We start from the raw sequence: 20,573 nt of genomic DNA, 5'->3' as shown, positions 1-20,573 counted from the left end.
TTGGCTTTCTGATTGTTCTTTTTCCATAGCAGCATACTTTTGATTTATTGACAAAATATTCTCTGGATCATGTTGAGGATGATGATTGTTTAAAATTCTCCTTTCATCAAAATAATCCTTTCCTCCCTTATGGTATTGGTTTCCCTTTTTTTCTTTCTTTCTTTTTTTTTTTTTTTTTGAGACAAAGTCTCACTTTGTTGCCGAGGCTGGAGTGCAGTGGTGTGATCTTGGCTTACTGCAACCTCTGCCTCCCAGGTTCAAGTGATTCTCCTGCTTCAGCTTCCCGAGTAGCTGAGACTACAGGCATGTGCCACCACACCGGGCTAATTTTTGTATATATTTTTAGTAGAGACCAGGTTTTGCCATGTTGACCAGGCTGGTCTTGAACTTCTGACCACAAGTGATCCGCCCACCTTGGCCTCCCAAAATGTTGGGATTACAGGTGTAAACCACCATGCCCAATCGTTTCCTTCTTTATTTTTGTTGATTTTCTCCCAATACTTGATGATATATGTATATATAAGTTTGTGCATATGAAAGAGGAACATGAGAGAAGGAGGAAGAAACATGAGGAAACAGAATGTTGATTTCTCCATTTAATAGATTCATTATTCCTCCAAAATCTGCATTGTGGTATTGAAAACCACAGTATGTGGGAGAGAGGAAGTTGTGACTCATACTTATGGATGCAGTCTAAAATGAGGCCCAATTTGACCTCCTAAATGTGTATACTTTGATTCAGCAATTCCATTTCTAGAAGTCTATATTAAGGGAATAGTCAAGGTTATATGTACCAAGGATTAGGTTTGAATGTTCATCACAGTCACAACAATGCAAGAATAATAGAATGCAACGTCAAAACAGATATGCTCGACAAATTTAAGTTATGGTGATTCAGATAATAGAAAATGATATAGCCCTTAGACATTATGTCTTAAGGTACTATTTTAAAATGGAAAGAAATGTTCACATGATAGTACTGGCAAAAAGAGAAAATGCCTAATAGTTTAAACAATGCGATTCTATTTAGAAAAATAAGACAAAGGAAATGTGTGTGTGTGTCCTAAACGGAAACATGCCAAAATATTAACCATGGTTATCACTGATAGTGAGAACATTATAGTTTCTGTGTTTTGTTTCAGTGTCATATAATTCCTCTTATTTGTAACACATAACTTTTAAAGTTTCCTTTTTTTTTTTTTTTTTTTTTTTTTTGAGATGGAGTCTTGCTCTGTCTCCCAGGCTGGAGTGCAGTGGTGTGATCTCAGCTCACTGCCACCTCCGCCTCCTGGGTTCAAGTGATTTTCCTGCCTCAGCCTCCTGAGTAGCTGGGATTATAGCTGCCACCACACCCAGCTAACTTTTTTTTTTTTTTTTTTTTTTGTATTTTTCGTAGAGATGGGGTTTCACCATGTTGGCCAGGCTGGTCTCAAACTCCTGACCTCAGGTGATTCAACTGCCTTGGCCTCCCAAAGTGCTAGGATTACAGGCATGAGCCACGTGCCTGGCCTTAAAGTTTTCTTTGTATATAGTTAACACATATAAACTATATGTAACATATATATAAATTATGAAGCATAATAGTGAAATAAATAAGAACAAACCATTTCTAGATTCATGAACTGGAATACTGTCAACAATTTTGGAAGTACTTGTATATACTTCTTTACTTCTTTGTATTTCATTTTCCTGTCCCAAGAGGTAAGCACTCTCCAGAAAACTGAGTTTATACTTCTTTTGTTTTGTTTGTCTTCCAAAATATATTCCTTAACAGTATAGTTTAATTGTTTTTGTTTTGGAACCTCATAACATTGAATGATATCAGTGTAACCTTTTGTCACTTTTTTCCCTGCATGTTTTTCAAAGCTTCATCACTTTCACTCCTGTATAATACTACATTATGTGACTATACTTGAATGCAAATGACCATGAACAGAAAATATAACTATTAAATATATAATTAATATTAACTAACAATTAGTTATATTTTCTGTTCATGGTCATTTGCATTCAAGTATTTTTTATTATATGAATACCATTATGTAAATCACTGTGCCTGTGTCAAGACACAGGATACATGTGAAAAGATTTCTCTAGATGACAACTTGTCATGGAACAGCTGGGGCATGTATTGTGTGCTTATTACTTTTATATTGCAAGGTTAAAGTGTTTTCCAATTACTCTCCTAATACCAGTGGGTAAGAATTTCTATAGCTCACATCCTTGTTAATGGCAGTCATTGTCATATTTAAGTTTTGCCCATCTAGTGGATATAAAACAGTCTCCCATTATACTGCTAAGTTGCATTACTGCATTGTTAATGATTAAAACATCTTCCATATACCTTTGGTCATCTAGTCTTTTTCCTCTGGAAAAAAAAAATGCCTTTTGACACTTTTCTGTTAGGTTGTTGGTCTATTCTTATAGCCATTAAGAGTTTTATTAGAAGATATTAAGAGATATTTGGGTTTTTTATCTTTTGTTAATGTTTGACTTATGTCTTTTTCTAATTTATGGCTTGCATTTTACTTGTTGTGGTTTCTTATAATTAATGGTAATTCTTCATTTTAATGAGTCAAAGTTACCAAATTTGTATTTTTTAGTTGGTACTTTTTGTGCCTTGTTGAAGAAATCTTTTCCTAGCCCCATGACTATAAATAAACTCTTCTTATTTTCTTCTAAAATTGGGTAATCTACCTTTTCAAATTTAAGAATTTAATCAATCTGAAATTGATTTGTGAAATTGTGTATGATAAGATTCTAGTTTCATATTCTTTAAAATGAATGATCCACTTAACCAGCATCATATATTGAGTCATCCCAACTTTCTCATTGATCTGCCTTCTCAATCACAGCATTTCCAAACATGCATGGCTCTATTTCTACTTTCTCATTTCTACTATCAGTATCCTTTTTGTTTGCAAACCAATACCACACTGGTATTGCCATGGCTTTTTAAAAAGTCTTACTGTCCTAATGCTATCCCTCCCCCCTCCACCCACCATGTAATGTAAATGATAAGTTAATGTATGCAGCACACCAACATGGCACATGTATACATATGTAACAAACCTGCACATTGTGCACATGTACCCTAGAACTTAAAATAAAAAAAAAAAAGTCTTGCTGTCTCCTGGGGAAATCTCACACTATTTTTAACTCAGGGATCTCTTAACTAATCTTGGGCTTTTCTTTTCCTTCATCAATATCAGAATCAGATTCTCAAGTTTCTTTAAAGAATTATATGATATTCAAATTAAAATTGCATGTATGCAGTTTGGGGATATTCATTTCCTTTTAATAGCAAGTCTTCCTTGAAAGTGGCAAAGTTTTAAACTTATTTATGTCTCTTTTAATGTCTCAATAATATTGAAAGGTTTCCTCCATAACTCTTTATATATTTTTGTTACATATGTTTTTACACATCTTATATTTTGTGTTAATATAATAATGGTGTTTATTTTAAAATTCTATTTCCAACTCTTTATTCCAAGTATACAGCTTTCTGTATATTACTTTTTTTCAGCACTTGGCTATATTGTCTTACTAATTCTATGGATTCCTTTGAGTTTTTCTATCTGTGAATTAAAAAGATTTTAGTTATTTTCCCAAACCTCAGAATTTTTATTTCCTTTTGTCTTACTTGACTGTCTTAGAATTCCATATTGAATGGGAGTGGTCTTCTTGTTTCTGATTTTTTTTCCCAGTTCTATTTTTTGTCTATTTCAAAAGGTTTTTGGGGAATAGGTGGTGTTTGGTTACATGAATAAGTAATTTAGTGGTGATTTCTGAGATTTGGGTGCACCCATCACCCAGGCAGTGTACACAGTATCCAAGGTGTATTTATCTGTCACTCACTCCCACCCTCTCCCTGAATATATATGTGTGTGTATATATATATGTGTGTGTGTGTGTATTTATATGTGTGTGTATATATATGAGATATATATATGATATATATATATATATTATATATCACAATTTGTTTATCTACTCATTGATTGATGGGGCATTTGGGCTGGTTTCATATTTTTGCAGTTGTGAATTGTTCTGCTGTAAACATGCGTGTGCAAGTATCTTTTTGGTGTAATGACTTCTTTTCCTCTAGGTAGATATCCAGTCATGGCATTGCTGGATCAAATGAGTTCAACTTTTAGTTCTTTAAAGAATCTCCACACTGTTTTCCACAGTAGTTGTACTAGTTTACATTTCTACCAGCAGTGTAAAAATGTTCCCTTTTTACCACATTCATGGCAACATCTATTGTTTTATAATTTTTTGATTATGGCCAGTCTTGCAGGAGTAAGGTGGTATTGCACTGTCGATTTGATTTGCATTTCTCTTATCATTAGTGATGTTGATCATTTTTTCATACTTTTTTAGCCATTTGCATATCTTCTTTTGAGAATTGTCTATTCATGTCCTTAGCCCACTTTTTCATGGGATTGTTTGTTTTTTCTTGCTGATTTGTTTGAGTTCCTTGTAGGTTCTGGGTATTAATCCTTTGTCAGATGTATAGATTGTGAAGATTTTCTCCCACTCTGTTGTCTGTTTACTCTACTGATTGTTTCCATTGCTGTGCAGAAGCTTTTTAGTTTAATTAAGTCCCAACTATTTCTCTTTGTAGTTTTACTTGTAGCAGTCTTTCACTCCTTGGTTAGGTATATTCCTAAGTTTGTTTGTTTGTTTGTTTTGCAGCTATTATAAAAAAGTTGAGTTCTGGATTTTTTTCTCAGCTTAGTCACTGTTGGTGTATAGCAGAGCTACTGATTTGTGTATATTAATTTTGTATACTGAAACTGCTGAATTCATTGATCAGTTCTAGGAGCTTTTTGGAGTCATCTTTAGGGTTTTCTAGCTATATGATCATATCATCAGCAAACAGCAACTGTTTGACTTCCTCTTTACTGATTTGGATGCATTTCTTTCTTTCTTTTGTCTGATTGCTCTGGCTAGGACTTCCAGTACTATGTTGATCAGAAGTGATGAAAATGGGCATCCTTGTCTTGTTCCAGTTCTCAGGGAGAATGCTTTCAACTTTTTCCCATTCAGTGTAGTGTTGGCTGTGGGTTTGTCATAGATGGCTTTTATTACGTTAAGGTATGTCCCTTCTATGCCAATTTTGCTGAAGGTTTCAATCACAGTGGGATGCTGGATTTTGTCAAATGCTTTTTCTGAGTCTATTGAGACGATCATGTGATTTTTGTTTTTAATTCTGTTTATGTGGTGTATCATATTTATAGAATTACATATGTTAAACCATCTCGGAATCCCTGGTATGAAACCCTCTTGATCATGGTGGATTATCTGATTATCTTTTTGATGCGTGGTTGGATTCGGTTAGCTAGTGTTTTGTTAAGGGTTTTTGCATGTATGTTCAACAGGGATATTGATCTGTTTTTCTTTTTTTGTTATTTCCTAGTTTTTGTATTAGGGTGATACTCCCTTCATAGCATGATTTAGGGGGGTATTCTCTCTTTCTGTCTTTCTCTGTCTTGTGAAATAGTGTCAATAGGATTGGTACCAATTCTTCTTAGAATGTCTGGTAGAATTCATCTGTGAATCCATCTGGTCCTGACCTTTTCTTTGTTGACAGTTTTTTTATTACTGTCTCAATCTTGCTGCTTGTTTTTCTGTTCAGAGTTTCTATTTCTTCCTGGTTGAATCTAAGAGAGTTGTATATTTCCAGGAATTTATCCATCTCCTCTAGGTTTTCTAGTTTATGTGCACAAAGGTGTTCACAGCAGCCTTGAGTGATCTTTTGCATTTCTGTGGTATTGATTGTAGTGTCTCCTGTTTTGTTTCTATTGAGCTTGGGTGGATCTTCTCTTCTTTTTTCTTGGTTACCTCGCTAATTGTCTATCAGTTGTATTTATCCTTTTAAAGAACCAAGTTTTTGTTTCATTTATCTTTTGTTTGTTTTTGTTTTGTTTCTATTTCATTTAGTTCTGCTCTGATCTTGGTTATTTCTTTTCATATGCTGGGTTGGGGTTTGCTTTGTTCTTGCTTCTCTAGTTCCTTGAGGTAGGAGCTTAGGTTATCTATTTGTATTCTCAGATTTTTTTCATGTAGGCATTTAAAGCTATGAACTTTCCTCTTAGCACCACCTTTGCTGTAGTCCAGAGGTTTTGGTAAGTTGTGTTACTATTGTTCAGTTCAAAGAATTTTTAAATTTCCATCCTGATTTCATGGTTGACCCGATGAACATTCAGGAGCAGGGTATTTAATTTACATGTATTTGCATAGTTTTGAAGGTTCCTTTTGGAGTTGATTTCCAATTTTATTTCACTGTGGTCTGAGAGAGTACTTGATATAATTTCAATCTTCATAAATTTATTGAGACTTGTTTTGTGGCCTATCATATGGTCTGTCTCAGAGAATGTTACATATGCAGATGAATAGAATGTATATTCTGCAATTGTTGGGTAGAATGTTCTGTAAATATCTGTTAAGTCCATTTGTTCTAAGGTTTAGTTTAAATCCATTCTTTGTTGATTTTCTGTCTTGATGACCTGTCTAATGCTGTTAGTGGAGTATTAAAGTGTTCCAGTATTATTGTGTTGCTGTCTATCTCATTTCTTAGGTTTAGTAGTAATTGTCTTATAAATTTGGGAGCTCCAATGTTAGGTGCATATATATTTAGGAATGTGATATTTTCCTACTGGACTAGTCCATTTATCATTATATAATGTCCCTCTTTATCTTTTTTAACTGCTGTTGCTTTAAAGTTCATTTTATCTGATATAAGAGTAGCTACTCCTGCTCACTTTTGGAGTCCATCTGCATGGAATATCTTTTTCCACCCCTTTACCTTAAGTTTATGTGAGTCATTATGTGTTAGGTGAGTCTCCTGAAGACAGCAGATACTTGGTTGGTGAACTCTTATTCCTTCTACCATTCTGTTTATTTTAAGTGGAGCATTTAGGCCATTTGTATTCAATGTTAGTATTGAGATGGTGGTACTATACTATTTATCATGCTATCTGTTGCCTGGATACCTTTTTTCCCCCATTATGTTTTTGTTTTATAGGTCCTGTGAAATTCATGCTTTAAGGAGGTTCTATTTTTGTGTATTTCAAGGATTTGTTTCAATATTTAGAGCTCCTTTTAGCAGTTCTTGTAGTGCTGGCTTGGTAGTGGCAAACTCTCAGCATTTGTTTGTTTGAAAAAGATGATATCTTTCCTTCATTTATGAAGCTTAGTTTCACTGGATGCAAAATTCTTGGCTGATCATTATTTTGTTTAAGAAGGCTAAAGATATGGCCCCAGTCCCTTCTAGCTTGTAGGGTTTCTGCTGAGAAATCTGCTGTTAAACTGATAGGTTTTCCTTTATAGGTTACCTGATGCTTTTCCCTCATAGATCCTAAGATTCTTTCCTTCATCTTGACTTTAGATAACCTGATGAGTATGTGCCTAGGTAATGATCTTTTTGCAATAAATTTATCAGTGTTCTTTGAACTTCTTGTATTTGAATGACTAGGTCTCTAGCAAGGCTGGAGAAGTTTTTCTTCAATTATTTTTCAAATATGTTTTCCAAACTTTTATATTTCTCTTCTTCCTCAGAAGCACCAATTATTCTTAGCTTTGGTCATTTAACATAATCCCAAACTCCTTGGAAGCTTTGTTCATTTTTTAAATTCTTTTTTATTTGTCTTTGTTAGATTGAATTAATTTGAAAGCCTTGTCCTCGAACTCTAAAGTTCTTTCTTCTACTTATTCAATTCTATTGCTGAGATTTTCCAGTGTATTTTGCATTTCTCTAAATGTGTTCTTATTTCCAGAAATTGTGATTGTTTTCCTTTGCCTTTTTTTTTTTTTTTTTTTTTTTTTTGGAAATGGTGTTTTGCTCTTGTTGCCCAGGCTAGAGTGCAATGGCATGATCTTGACTAACTGCACCCTCTGCCTCAAGGATTCAAGCAATTCTCCTGCCTCAGCCTCCCAAGCAGCTGGGATTACAGGCATGTGCCACCACGCCTAGCTAATTTTGTATTTTTAGTAGATATGAGGTTTGACCATGTTGGCCAGGCTGGTCTCAAACTCCTGACCTCAGGTGATCCACCTGCCTTGGCCTCCCAAAGTGCTGGGATTACGGGCATGAGCCACTGTGACTGGCCTGTTTTTTCTTTATGCTATTTATTTTGCTGAAAATTTTTCCCTTCATATCTTGTATCATTTTTTTGATTTCATTAAGCTGGACTTCACCTTTCTCTGGTGCCTGTTTGATTAACTTAATAATCAACCTCCTGAATTCTTTTTCTGGCAATTCAGAGATTTCTTCTTGGTTTTGATCCATTGCTGTGAGCTAGGGTGATCTTTTGGGGGTGTTAAAGAACTTGTTTTGTCATACTACCAGAATTGTTTTTCTGGCTCCTTCTTTTTTGGGTAGACAAATCTGGGGCTCAAGGGCTGCTCTTCAGATTCTTTTGTCCCACAGGGTGCTCCCTTGATGTGGTACCCTCCTCCTTCCCCTAGGGATGTGGCTTTCTGAGAGCCAAACTGCAGTGATTGCTACTTCTCTTCTGGACATAGCAACCCAGAGAAGCTACTGGGCTCCAGGCTACAACTAGTGAGTGCCTGCTCAGAGTCCTGTGATGTGAACCATCTTCAGGTCTCTCAGCCATTGGTACAAGCACCTACTCCAGGGGAGGTGGCGGGGGAGTGAAGTGGACTCTCTGAGGGTCCTTGGTTGCAGTTTTGTTTATTTCACTAGTTTTGTGTTCATTGGCCTCCAGCCAGGAGGTGGTGCTTTCAGGACAGCATCAGCTGCAGTAGTATACAAAGGATCAGGCAGTGGCTGAGCCCATAGAACTCCCAAGAGATTATGTCCTTTGTCTTCGGCTACCAGGGTGGGTAGAGAAAAACCATCAGGTGAGGGGAAGGTTAGGTGTGTCAAAGAGTTCAGACTCTCCTTGGGCAGGGTTCCTCTGGCTGCTGTGAGGGATGGGAGTGTGGTTCCCAGGCCAATGAAGTTGTTTCCACAGGGATTATGACTGCCTCTGCTGCATCATGCAGGTTGCCAGGCAAATGGGGAAAAGCAGGAAGTCACAGACCTCACCCAGTTCCCACACAGCCCAAAAGGCTCATCTGCCTCCCACCTTGCCCCGTCAACAGCACCAAGTTTATTTCCAGGCAGCAGGTGAGCAAGGCTAAGAACTTGCCCCAGGCTACCCCCCAGCTGAGAACGCAAGCAGGGTCTCAGGTCTTGCCTCTCTGCCTGCTATGGCCTCTGTGCTGTGTCTGCACTTCCGATTCACCCCCTCCCCCAGGTTCTGTCCAGGAAAATTTGCCTTCGGTCAAAATGTTTACAAAGTTCAGTTGGAAGTTTTATTCTCCCCATGGTCTTTTCCTAGGTCCTCTGGCAACCCTCCCCAAGGACCCCTGTGAGGCAAAGTCAGAAATGGCTTCCTAGTGACCGGGAGAGCTCACGGTGCTCTTCTTGCTGCTGTTTATAACCCTGTGTTTTGCTCAGCTCTCTAAATTTGTCTCAGCTTCAGGTAAGGTCAAATCCTTCTCCCATGATCTGGACCTTCAGGCCGCCCAGTGAGAGTGTGTGTTCGGGGGCCAGTGATCCCACTTTCACACTTCGGGCACTCGGTTTTTCAGCTGTCTCCAAGGGCCTGCAGCACACTCCGCTTCCTTCAAAGGATCTGTGAATTCTCTCAGCTTTCCTGGTATGTTCTTGTGGTAGTTGTTGGAGCAAAAGTTCACTATGTGATTCTCCACACGCTGCTCGGTCAATCAATGTGGGAGCTGCAAGTTAGTCCTGCCTCCTATCCGCCTTTTTTTTTCCTCTCCTTGTTTCCGATTTTAAATGGAGCACTTTTACTATTTGCCTCAAAGGTTGATGTTTGATGTAGATATTCTGTTGAGGATTTTTATCAGATTATGGAAATGCTCTTTTATTTCTAGTTTACTAAAAGTAATTTTAAGATTACAAATAATTCTTGAATTTTAGCTATTATTTTCTGTATCTGCTGAGATTATTGTGTATTGTCTTTTTCTCTAAACAGTTATTAGATTTATAGATTTTTCTGAGATATTTAACAATATTGAATTTCTTGATCATATGATCATAGATTAAGATTCTAAAAATATTCTTTTATCAGAATATTGTTTAGAATATTTGTATATATGTTCATGTCCTTTGTTTTCCTTTCTCATATTTGCTTGTTAAATGCAGTCAGCAGAATAATGGCCCCACAAAAGTTGGCCACATTCTAATCTTTGGAAACTGGGAACATGCCATATTACTGGCAAGAGGGGTCTTTGTGGATGTGATTAATGAGCTACGTATTTTGAGATTGGAAGTTTATCCTGGATTATCCAGGTTGGTCCATTCTAATCACACCTGTTCTTAAAAACAGAGAACATTTCTGATATATCATAATAACGTGTGATCCTAATGTCTCAAAATGTAGTCACTCATATCAAGTAGCATTGAGCCCACAGTAAAGTTGTCCCCCTCTTCCCAAGTGATAAATATATATGTAATGGAGTGGGGTGATAAATCCTGCTGTTGCATGATATCACTCGAGACCTGAAATGAACCAGTAGAAAGAGGAAGATAGCAAGATGTTGAAAATAGACTCATCTCTGAAGGATCATAAAAGAAGCCAGGACAAAGCCTTGTTCGAGATGCCTTTGGAGGCCTGTGAGAACTCTGAGGACTTCTCTCAACTTTAGGTGGCTGCCGCTTGAGGCTTTGCCCTAGAGAGGCAGTGACGCCCCACTGACCAGTTTCCCAAGGACTCCAGACCCACTAGAATAGGCTCCATAGCCATCACTGTGGTTCATTACCTCCCATGTTTTATTACTACCTTTAGGTTGAATATAAATTACATGACTGATGACATGTAAGGCCTCACAATAAATTATGCACTCAAGCATTCATATATATATTTTAAAAGATGTAAAATATGTATAATTATATGTCAACATATAATTATGTATTATAATTAAAATTATGAAATTATATATTATATAATTAATATATATTATTACTATAATTATAACATATAATTATATACAACTATAACATGTATATATATAACTCTTCTGGCTCTGGTGGGAATTAGCACACCTAATTGACATACCAGTCTCCCAGCTGTGGAGAACCAGAGAATATGAAAACTCAGCCCACTGTTGCTAGCTTTGAAGATGAAAGAAGAAGGCTATGAGCTGAGGAATGTGGGCAGCCTCTAAAAAACAATTCTACCCTATGCTCCAGGAAGGAAGATAGCTCTGCTGACACCGTAATCTTAGTCTGGTGAGATCAGCAGACTTCTGGCTTCTAGAGGTATATATATAAGATGATAAATGTGTATTGTTTTAAGCAATTAAGTTTGTGGTAAATTGTTACAGCAGCAATAGGTGATTAATATACTTGTTTTTGTTATTAAGATCATACTTGGCTTATAAAATGAAATGGGGTTCTTTACCTTCTACTTCCATTTTCTGGAAGAATCTGTACAAGGCTGGAATGATATAATATATTTAAAAAACTAGTAAATCTTTTTCTTTGAATTATTTGGCCTGCTGTTGGCTTTGTAAAATATTTTTTAACAAAAACTCTGGTTAAATTTTAAATTGCTATAAGATTATTCTTAATATTATAAAGTTAATCTCACTATTGTAAGACACTTCTTTTCTTATGATACTTTTGTTCAGGAATTTCTAATTTTCCTACATCCAAATGAAAAGTTTTGTCATATTCTGATCCTCTTTAATTTCTGCCTTATCTTTAGTTATGTTCTCTTTTCTATTCCTAATACTATTTATTTGACTCTATCTACCTTTTATTTGTTTTGACTGGTTAACCAGTAGTTTGTCTATTTTGAACATAATTTTTTCCAATTTTTCTGCTTTTGTGTATCTTTGTTTTTTTTAGAGTCACTTTATTTTATGCTGAAGAACATACCTTAGAAGGTACTTTACTGAAGTTGTGCTGGTGATGAAAGCTCCAAGTTCTTATTTATGTTCACATCTTTCTTGTGCCCTTATAATTGAAAGAGAATTTGACTGGTTACACAACTCTAGGTTGACAATTTTATCATTTCACTGTGTCCTGGCTTCGGTTGCTGCTGTTGAGACACCTGCTGTTAAATTCAATTGCTTCTTTTTGGGTGATTTGTTTGTTTTCTTAGTCTACTTTTAAGAGTTTTGCTTTGGAGCTCTAGAGCTTTAGTGGAAGGTACAGGGTTATAGATTCGTTTTCATTTATTCAATTTGGTGTGCATTGTGCTTCTTCTATATGTAGATTATCTTTCTTAATTTCTGGAAAATTCTTTGTCATTACCTTTCAAAAGTTGGCTGTGCTCCATAGTTTTTATTCTCCTCTCAAACTCGTCATATGGTTTGACTCTGTGTCCCTACCCAAAGCTCATGTCGAATTATAATTCTCAATGTTGGGAGAAAGATCTGATGTGAGGTGATTGGATCACAGCAAGTGAATTTCTCCCTTGCTGTTCCTGTGATAGTGAGTGAGTTCTCATGAGATCTGGTTGTTTAAAAGTGTGTAGCATGGCTGGGCGCGGGGGCTCACGCCTGTAATCCCAGCACTTTGGGAGGTCGAGGTGAGTGGATCATAAGGTCGGAGATCAAGACCATCCTGGCCAACATGGTGAAACCCCATTTCTGCTAAAAATACAAAAATTAGCTGAGTGTGGTGGCACGTGCCTGTAATCCCAGGTACTCGGGAGGCTGAGGCAGAAGAATTGCTTCAACCAGGGAGTCGGAGGTTACAGTGAGCCAAGATCACGCTACTGAACTCCATCCTGGCAACAGAGAGAGACTGTCTAAAAAAAAAAAAAAAAGAAATGAAAAAAGAAGTGTGTAGCAGTTTCCCCTTTGCTCTCTTTCTCTCTCTCTCTCTCTCTGCTCTTCCATGTGATGATTATGCCTGCTTCCCCTTTGCTTTCCACTGTGATTGTGAATTTCCTGACGCCTCCCCAGCTATGCCTCTTGTACAGCCTGCAGAACCGTGAGTCAGTTAAACCTCTTTTCTCCATAAATTACCCAGTCTCAGGTATGTCTTTATAGTGTGTGAGAACAAATTAGTATAGAAAATTGATACCAGAGAAGTGGGGAATTGCTGTAAAGATACCTGAAAATGTGGAAGTGACTTTGGAACTGGGTAATGGGCAGAGGTTCAAACAGTTTGGAGAGATCAGAAGAAGACAGGAAGATGAGGCAAAGCTTGGAACTTCCTAGAGATTTGTTGAATGGTTCTGACCAAAATGCTGATAGTGATGTGAATAGTGAAGTCCTGACTGAGGTGGTCTCAGATGAAGATGAAGAACTTATTGAAAACTGGAGAAAAGGTCACTCTTGCTACGTTTTAGCAAAGAGATGGTGGCATTTTGCCCCCACCCTAGAGATCTGTGGAACTTTGAACTTAAGAGAGATGATTTAGGGTATCTGGTGGAAGAAGTTTCTAAGTAGTACAGTATTCAAGATACGACCTGGTGGTTTCTAAAAGAGTACAGTCATATGTGTTCACATAGAGATGGCCTGAAATTGGAACTTATGTTCAAAAGGGAAGCAGAGCATGAAAGTTTGGAAAATTTGCAGCCTGACCATGTGATATTAAAGAAAAATCCATTTTCTGGAGAAGAATTCAAGACTGCAGAAATTTGCGTAATTAAAGAGCTGAATGTTCACAGCCCAGATAATGGGAAAAGTGCCTCCAGGGCATTTCAGAGACCTTCATGGTAGTCCCTTCCCTTACAGGCCTGGAGGCCTAGGAGTAAAAAATGGCTTTCTGGGCCAGGTCCAGGGCCCTGCTGCTCTGTGAAGCCTTAGGACCTGGCACCCTGCATCCTAGCCACTCCAGCTCTAGCTGTGGCTAAATGGGGCCAAGGTACAGCTTGGGCCATTACTTCAGAGGGTGCAAGCCCCAAACTTTGGTGGCTTCCACATGGTGTTGGGCCTGTGGGTGCGCAGAGGGGAAGACTTGAGGTTTGGGAGCCTCAGTCTAGAGTTTAGAAGGTGTATGGAAATGTCTGAATGTCCAGGCAAAAGTCTGCTGCAGGTCCAGAGCCCTCATAGAGAACTTCTGCTAGGACAATGCAAAGGGGAAAGGTGGGGTTGGAGCCCCCAAACAAAGCCCCCCTGGGGCACTGCATAGAGGAGCTGTGAAAAGAGGGCTACCATCCTCCACACCTCAGAATGGTAGATCTAGCAACAGTTTGCAATGTGCAGCTGGAAAAGCTGCAGACACTGAATGCAAGCCTGTGAAGACAGCTGCAGGGGCTCTACCCTGCAGAGCCACAGGGCAGAGTTGCCCAAGGCCTTAGGAGCCCACCCCTTGCATCAGTATGGCCTGGTTGTGAGACATGGAGTTACAAATTATTTTGGAGCTTTAAGTTTTAATTACTGCCCCACTGGGTTTCACACTTGCATGGGGCCTGTAGCCCCTTTGTTTTGGCAAATTTCTCCCTCTTGGAATGGGGGCATTTATTCAATGCCTCTAACTCCATTGTATCTTGGAAGTAACTATCTTGTTTTTGATTTTACAGGCTCATAGGTGGAAGGGACTTGCCTTGTCTCAGATGAGACTTTGGACTTGTAGTTTTGAGTTAATTCTGGGATGAGTTAAGGCTTTAGGGAACTGTTGAGAAGTCATGATTATGTTTTGAAATGTGAGAAGGACATGAGATTTGGAAATGGCCAGGGGTGGACTGATATGGTTTGGCTCTGTGTCTTCACCTAAATCTCACATCGAATTGTAATTCCCAATTTTGAGGGGAGGGACCTGGTGGGAGCTGATTAGATCATGGGGGTAGATTTCATCCTTGCTGTTCTCATGATAGTGAGTGAGTTCTCATCATGAGATACGGTTGTTTAAAAGTGTGTAGCACTTCCCCCTTCCCCATCTCTCTCCTGCTCCACCATGTCAAGATGTGCTTGCTTCCCCTTTGCATTCTGTCATGATTATAAGTTTCCTGAGGCCTGCTCAGCCATGCCTCCTGTACAGGCTGCAGAACTATGAGTCAATTAAACCACTTTTCTCTGTAAATTACCCAGTCTCAGGCACGTCTTTACAGCAGTGTGAGAATTGACAAATACACTCTGATAAGACAAAGTTTAGATTCTCATTTTCTATCTTCCTTATCTATTAACCACCCTTTAGTAATTTTATTTTTTTGTCTTTGTGTTGCATTTCTAATTTTCCTTCTGATGAAACTTTCAGTTTACTTCCTGACTTCATGTTAATCTGATCACCCACTAAATTTTTAATTTTAAAGATTATATTTTCATTTTTTTAAGTTGTATTTTATTTAAATCTGTCTGGTAGTTTAAAATATTTTTATCTTCTGTTTTTAAAATATTTGATACATATGTCCTACATCTAATAATTTCAATATCTATAGTCCTTGAGATTCACATCTATTACTTGTTGATTTTATTGAATCTCACCAATGATGGCCTATTTCCTTTTGCTGTAATCTTTGATCAGAGTTTATATTTGACTGACATAAATAAGTAAAAACACCAAGGACCTGAATTTCCTCCAGAGAGTATTAGTACCACAATACTCTTCCTCATTCAGTAGAAATGACTAGAAATTTCCAAGCAGTAATGTCCAGTGCTGACACGGTTTGCTAAAGGAGAAAAACTTGAATAGTTATTGATTGTTAAAACTGAATATGTTAAATCATGAGGTTTATTGTGATTATATAGTATAAAACAGCATATAATATAAACCAGATTACATAGGAGTAGAATGTTTAACAGAGGTTCTTGGTGTGTTTGTCATGCTTCTAAGTAAATTCAAGCTATTACCAGGGAAGTTGCAGAGCAAATCAGTGAAGTCCTAGAGTAAGGTAATTATTACATGACTGGTGGGTCACCTCAATCTCATACCTGAAACATAATTAAAAACAAGAGTATATATAGTGTTTTACAAAAAAAAATTAACAAGTGTGGTTTCTTATTTTTAAAAGTCATAAATTTGGGATTTACAAGCAAAAAGTCCTTGGAGTCTTTTACTAACACAAAAAACTCTGCCCTTTTTGAATTAAATTAGACAAAAACTTAAATTTCATGATGAGAAGATACAGGCTAAATGCAGATTTTTCTTAAATTTTATGGAAACAAGCATTAAACTATTTTCCAACCTTTGTCTTATCCATCTGATAAGATGTAATGGCTATATGAGAACATTGTATTTTCAAAGCAGCTGCACAGCTGTCTCACTATTATATTTAATGTGTTTTATTAAACTTCTAATTAAGTTCTATAGTGTCTACCTTCAGTTACTTTCCTAGGAATGATTAGGATGAAGAATATAAGGCTTATCAGTTATTTTTTTCCACAATAGGAAGTAAGTCACTCTTGGACATCCTTCTTTGAAATGTTCTTAATAAGTTCTTGGTAGAGAAAACTTGCAAACTATGTTAAAATTAAACATGTCTACTTCTACCTAATAATCCAGCCTGATAAATTATCCAATAGAAATAAATACCACATTTGGATTATTCCATCAGCTAGTACTGGTTTTTAATAAAAGAATACCCACCAATGGTAGGGGATTTAGTATTTGGTAGGGGAATGTAAGTACATTCATACCACAGAATGTGTTCAGAAACAGTTCTTCACAGGTCTCTCACATTTTGACACATGTTGAGAAAAGATGCACTGACTGTCATTTCTTCTGGATTGTCTTTTAAACGATGTTTGTGTAATGAATAACCTTGGGTGATAGAAATAGTGTCTCTCCTTAGAACAAAGAGCAGGAATGCTTGCTGTCTGGTATAAAAAATTTTCATGTCTCCCTCTGGATCAAAGGACAGAGACACCTACTGCTCATTATAAAATATTCATATTCCCTATGTAGGGGGTTCCTCTCCTGGAGTATAAACCACTATATATGTGGGCTATAGCTTGGCCCATCTGCGTCACCTTCACAGGGCTTGGGAGAAAAGAGAACCCGCAAAAATAGGCTGATGTTCATGCTGCTTACCAGGCTGTAATAAAGTCGTTTGTCTTTGACTTAGGAGTTTCATGCCATTTTTTAAATCCATAAAGCTGTGGCAGACTAACTTGTTATCTTGCAGTTAGAGAACATGTCAGGTCCTTCACAGTCCTTAAGAGTTGGGATGCTGACTTAGGTGTGGCTTTCAGGAAGAGAAAAGACAAGAGTCCTGCAGGCCAGGTTTGGAAACATGACAAGACTCTCTGGGACCTGATATCAAATGCTGGGCAAGAGAAAGGGAGCATAGTAAGGGTCCCCTACTGTCCTTCCTGATGATGAATCTGTAGAGGATAAGCTGTAACAGATAGGACTGAAATAAACTGCCCAGTGGCACCTTGGTTGTTGCTCACTCTCCTCTGGGAGGGTGGATGAGCAAATGTTACTATGACAATGAGGCAGCAAGCCCTCCAGCCCCAGCCAAAAGGCCATGAGGCCATGGCTGATGAACCAGAGTCCCCAATCAGAAATAAATGATGTCAGCAGTGGAGACCTTGCTATTCAATACAGAGCTTTGGACAGATTAAAATCATTAAATGTTCTTTTGGTTAAGCCATAAGCCAGCACCTGCTCAAAACCTGCTCAAACTGAGTGAAAGGCCTTACTTACTGGCGCAGAGCCCCTTTCTCTTTTGATATGCTCTGATTACTCTTTTCCCCTCTACCCTGACTTCAGCTGCTTTAAAGAGAAGTCTCCCTGCCCTACAGAAAGATCAAAGGCCATATTCATCAATCTCATTATGCTGGAACTCTGTTGGATAAAACTGCCCAAGTCATCATCTTACCCAGTACTGTGCAAGGAGCAGTCACTAGATTCAACGAATGGAGTTTGGGCCAGCTTCACAGTGAAGAGGGGAAATTAATATGACTTTGTACATTGAGGAATTTTGGACCAGTTCAGTGTACTGTTGCAGCTTCTACATCTGAATGTACTTTCTCATCCCAAAAGTGCCAAGGGGATTCTCCTGATCACAGAAGAGCTATATGCAAAGTGCTAATGCACAACTTCAATGCACCTCTGAGCTCAAGTCTTTGTGACAAGTCTTAGTCAGCTGGGGTCTTGGGCAAATAAAGCCAACCTCTACCTTGAGGGGCCCTTGGGATATTGAGTTAATCACTTCTCTGACATGGAAAAAAAAAAGTAACTAGTAACTTGCTGGGCTCTTGGCAAAGCTAAATACCTGACCCATAGAAACCTTGTGACTCTCTGGCCTGGTGTTCCCATTGTTTTGGCTGGGCCATTTATTGGGTGGGACTCAATGACTAACAAAGTAAGAAAGGTTCAATAAGCCTTACTTGTCAAATAAAAATGATACATTCAAAAGCAAGGTCATCCTGGTCCCAGCAGCATCTAGCATTACATGAGACATGATAGCTTGCTTTCTCAGGGAACTATATCCTCCATTCTGCTTCTGAAAGCAATGTTACTGGCTCAATGGGGACCTCAATGCCTGGTCTGGTTCACTGATGGTGAACATCTATGTATATAGTGTTTTCATCTAAGTAAATCAATTACTAGTAATTTGTAGAACAGCATATTCATATGTGTGCTTAAAGTAATGTTTACAAGAATGTTCACTGCAACATTGTTTTTGACAGCAAATGACAAGGAACTACTTAAAAATCTCTTATTTAGGAACTCTCTAAATAAATCACTTGTAGGTCCATACAAACTATGGCTAATCGTCCCAATAAAAATAATGTTAACAATTTCTGTCTTTATGAACAGTGACTATTTTCTCAGTGTTTGTAAAGTGTCAATAAAATCATGTTTCATTACCTTTGCCATTTGTTGACTAGCTGTACACAATATAACAAATGACAGTTGCTTGCTTAGCAAAGGCAACTTGAAGGCAAACCCCTTAGCCTCCCTCAATGTCCCAACTCTCCAGTCCCACAAGACTGTCCCTATTACAAATTCTGGAACTTATACTGATTTCAAGATTTATTGTTACATGAAAAAGCAAGGATCCGAAAAATGTAAAATTTATCATTTTCCTGTAAAAATGGCATATATACAAATGTTTGCATGTACTCCTCTGAAAGTAAACAGAAGACACTGGTAATAGGGCTGCCTCTACAGAAGAGGATAGGGGAACCCTGGATGTCTTTGGTGAAAGTAAGACTAGTTTTCATTGCTATAGATAAAGGCTCACATTTAGATTAAGAACTAGTATCTCTGGGTGGTAAAAATCCAAAGGACTATTCATTTATTTATTGCCTGTTACTCATTTTGTATTATTTCTACAATGAACTGAAATTCACTTCAAAGAGAAAAAGTTAAAAGTATTTTGAAAGAAGTTGTCCAGCAAGAATATAGCAGAAGAAAGGAAATATCCATATTTTGGCAGCTAGAAAAGGAACATAAATTGTTGTAATCTCTGGTGATTAAAAAAATGCAATCCTTAATGTAAACCTAGTTGCTGACATTAAAATAGGAAAGAGATAAAAATGACATAAAACTAGAAAGGCAAGTGACTGGCAGAGAAAACAAATCCAGATGCAGAATTACTTACCAGGAAAATTCTCAGATTATATAATCAAACAAAAATTCAAACAATATCTTGCTTTTGTTATTTATTTTTATGTCTTATATGCAAGGATATATTCAATCAAAGAAACAGTGTTATAACAAAAAATTCTCAGTTCCATTCATTAGATTTCAATAGCTGAGTTTCTCCCAGAATCCTATCTGGAATAACCTCAGTCATTACCATACCATACAGACAGATAGATTTCCCTGGGGCTTTTGGTGGGGATTCTTTTATTCTGACAGCACTTTGAAGGATTTGAGATGGAGAACGCTGTGCCGTTGCCTTTGCACATCTTCCAGACAGTGGAGAATGCATTTAGGGGCAGCAGATTGGAGTTCATCTTTTGGGGGCCTGTGAAAATATTTTTGGCCTTTGTAGATTGGTTGAACTAAAAGGGAAAAAAAATACCTTAAATCATTGGATTGGTATACACTACCATTACTCTACTTATGTTAGAAGTAACACACACACAAATCAGTTTATATAACCCAGGAATGTTTCTTGGTAGATGTTTCATCTTTTAGGAAAACAGCACCTCCTAAAACAATTATTTTATTTCATTCTTGGGGTTGTTGCTAATGGCAACAGAAAGAATGCACTGGAGTGTCATAATAATCCTCCATTAAATCCCTACTGTTTAAATTTTAATGCTATAATTCAAGAGCTGACAAAAGCCCATTGAGTTTGTCTATGGGGAGGAAAACAGGCAGGCCCATTTTCTCAGGGGTGATGCTATAGCAACATGGAATGAATTTGGGGTCAGGGAACAAGCAGTCTCCAAGCTTTGTTTGCATTTCCTGACTAAAAGTAGAATCTAACATTATAAATTTTACCCAAATAAGTATTTATTTTGAATAACAGGAAGATAGCTCACTTTGTACTGCTGTTTACATTGAAAACAGAGAGAAGGTAACAAAACCAGAACTGGAAGAAAGACACGCCGACAAACATGTTATGAAATGACTATTGAAGTGACCACTTTAGAAACCCCTAGAGCCCCTCTGCGTTTGCTTGACACCCCACCCCTCTCCCGTGGACAAGCGATGCTTTAGAACATGGAAAAGTATT

At 37.6% G+C, this 20,573-nt stretch overlaps 1 long non-coding RNA gene across 9 annotated transcripts in view; it reads right to left on the bottom strand.

Moving 5' to 3' along the window:
- Positions 1–19,522: 19,522 nt before the first annotated feature.
- Positions 19,523–20,573, bottom strand: part of LOC105465617 (uncharacterized) — a 39,668-nt gene continuing 38,617 nt past the window's right edge. For all 9 annotated transcript variants that reach the window (XR_011623366.1, XR_977654.3, XR_011623368.1 and 6 more), the window contains one exon: positions 19,523–19,893. This is a non-coding gene — a long non-coding RNA (uncharacterized lncRNA). The remainder of the gene's footprint in view (positions 19,894–20,573) is intronic.

Source organism: Macaca nemestrina, chromosome 5, assembly GCF_043159975.1.
Source record: "Macaca nemestrina isolate mMacNem1 chromosome 5, mMacNem.hap1, whole genome shotgun sequence".
Lineage (NCBI taxonomy): Eukaryota > Metazoa > Chordata > Mammalia > Primates > Cercopithecidae > Macaca > Macaca nemestrina.
This window is presented reverse-complemented; position numbering and strand designations above follow the sequence as displayed.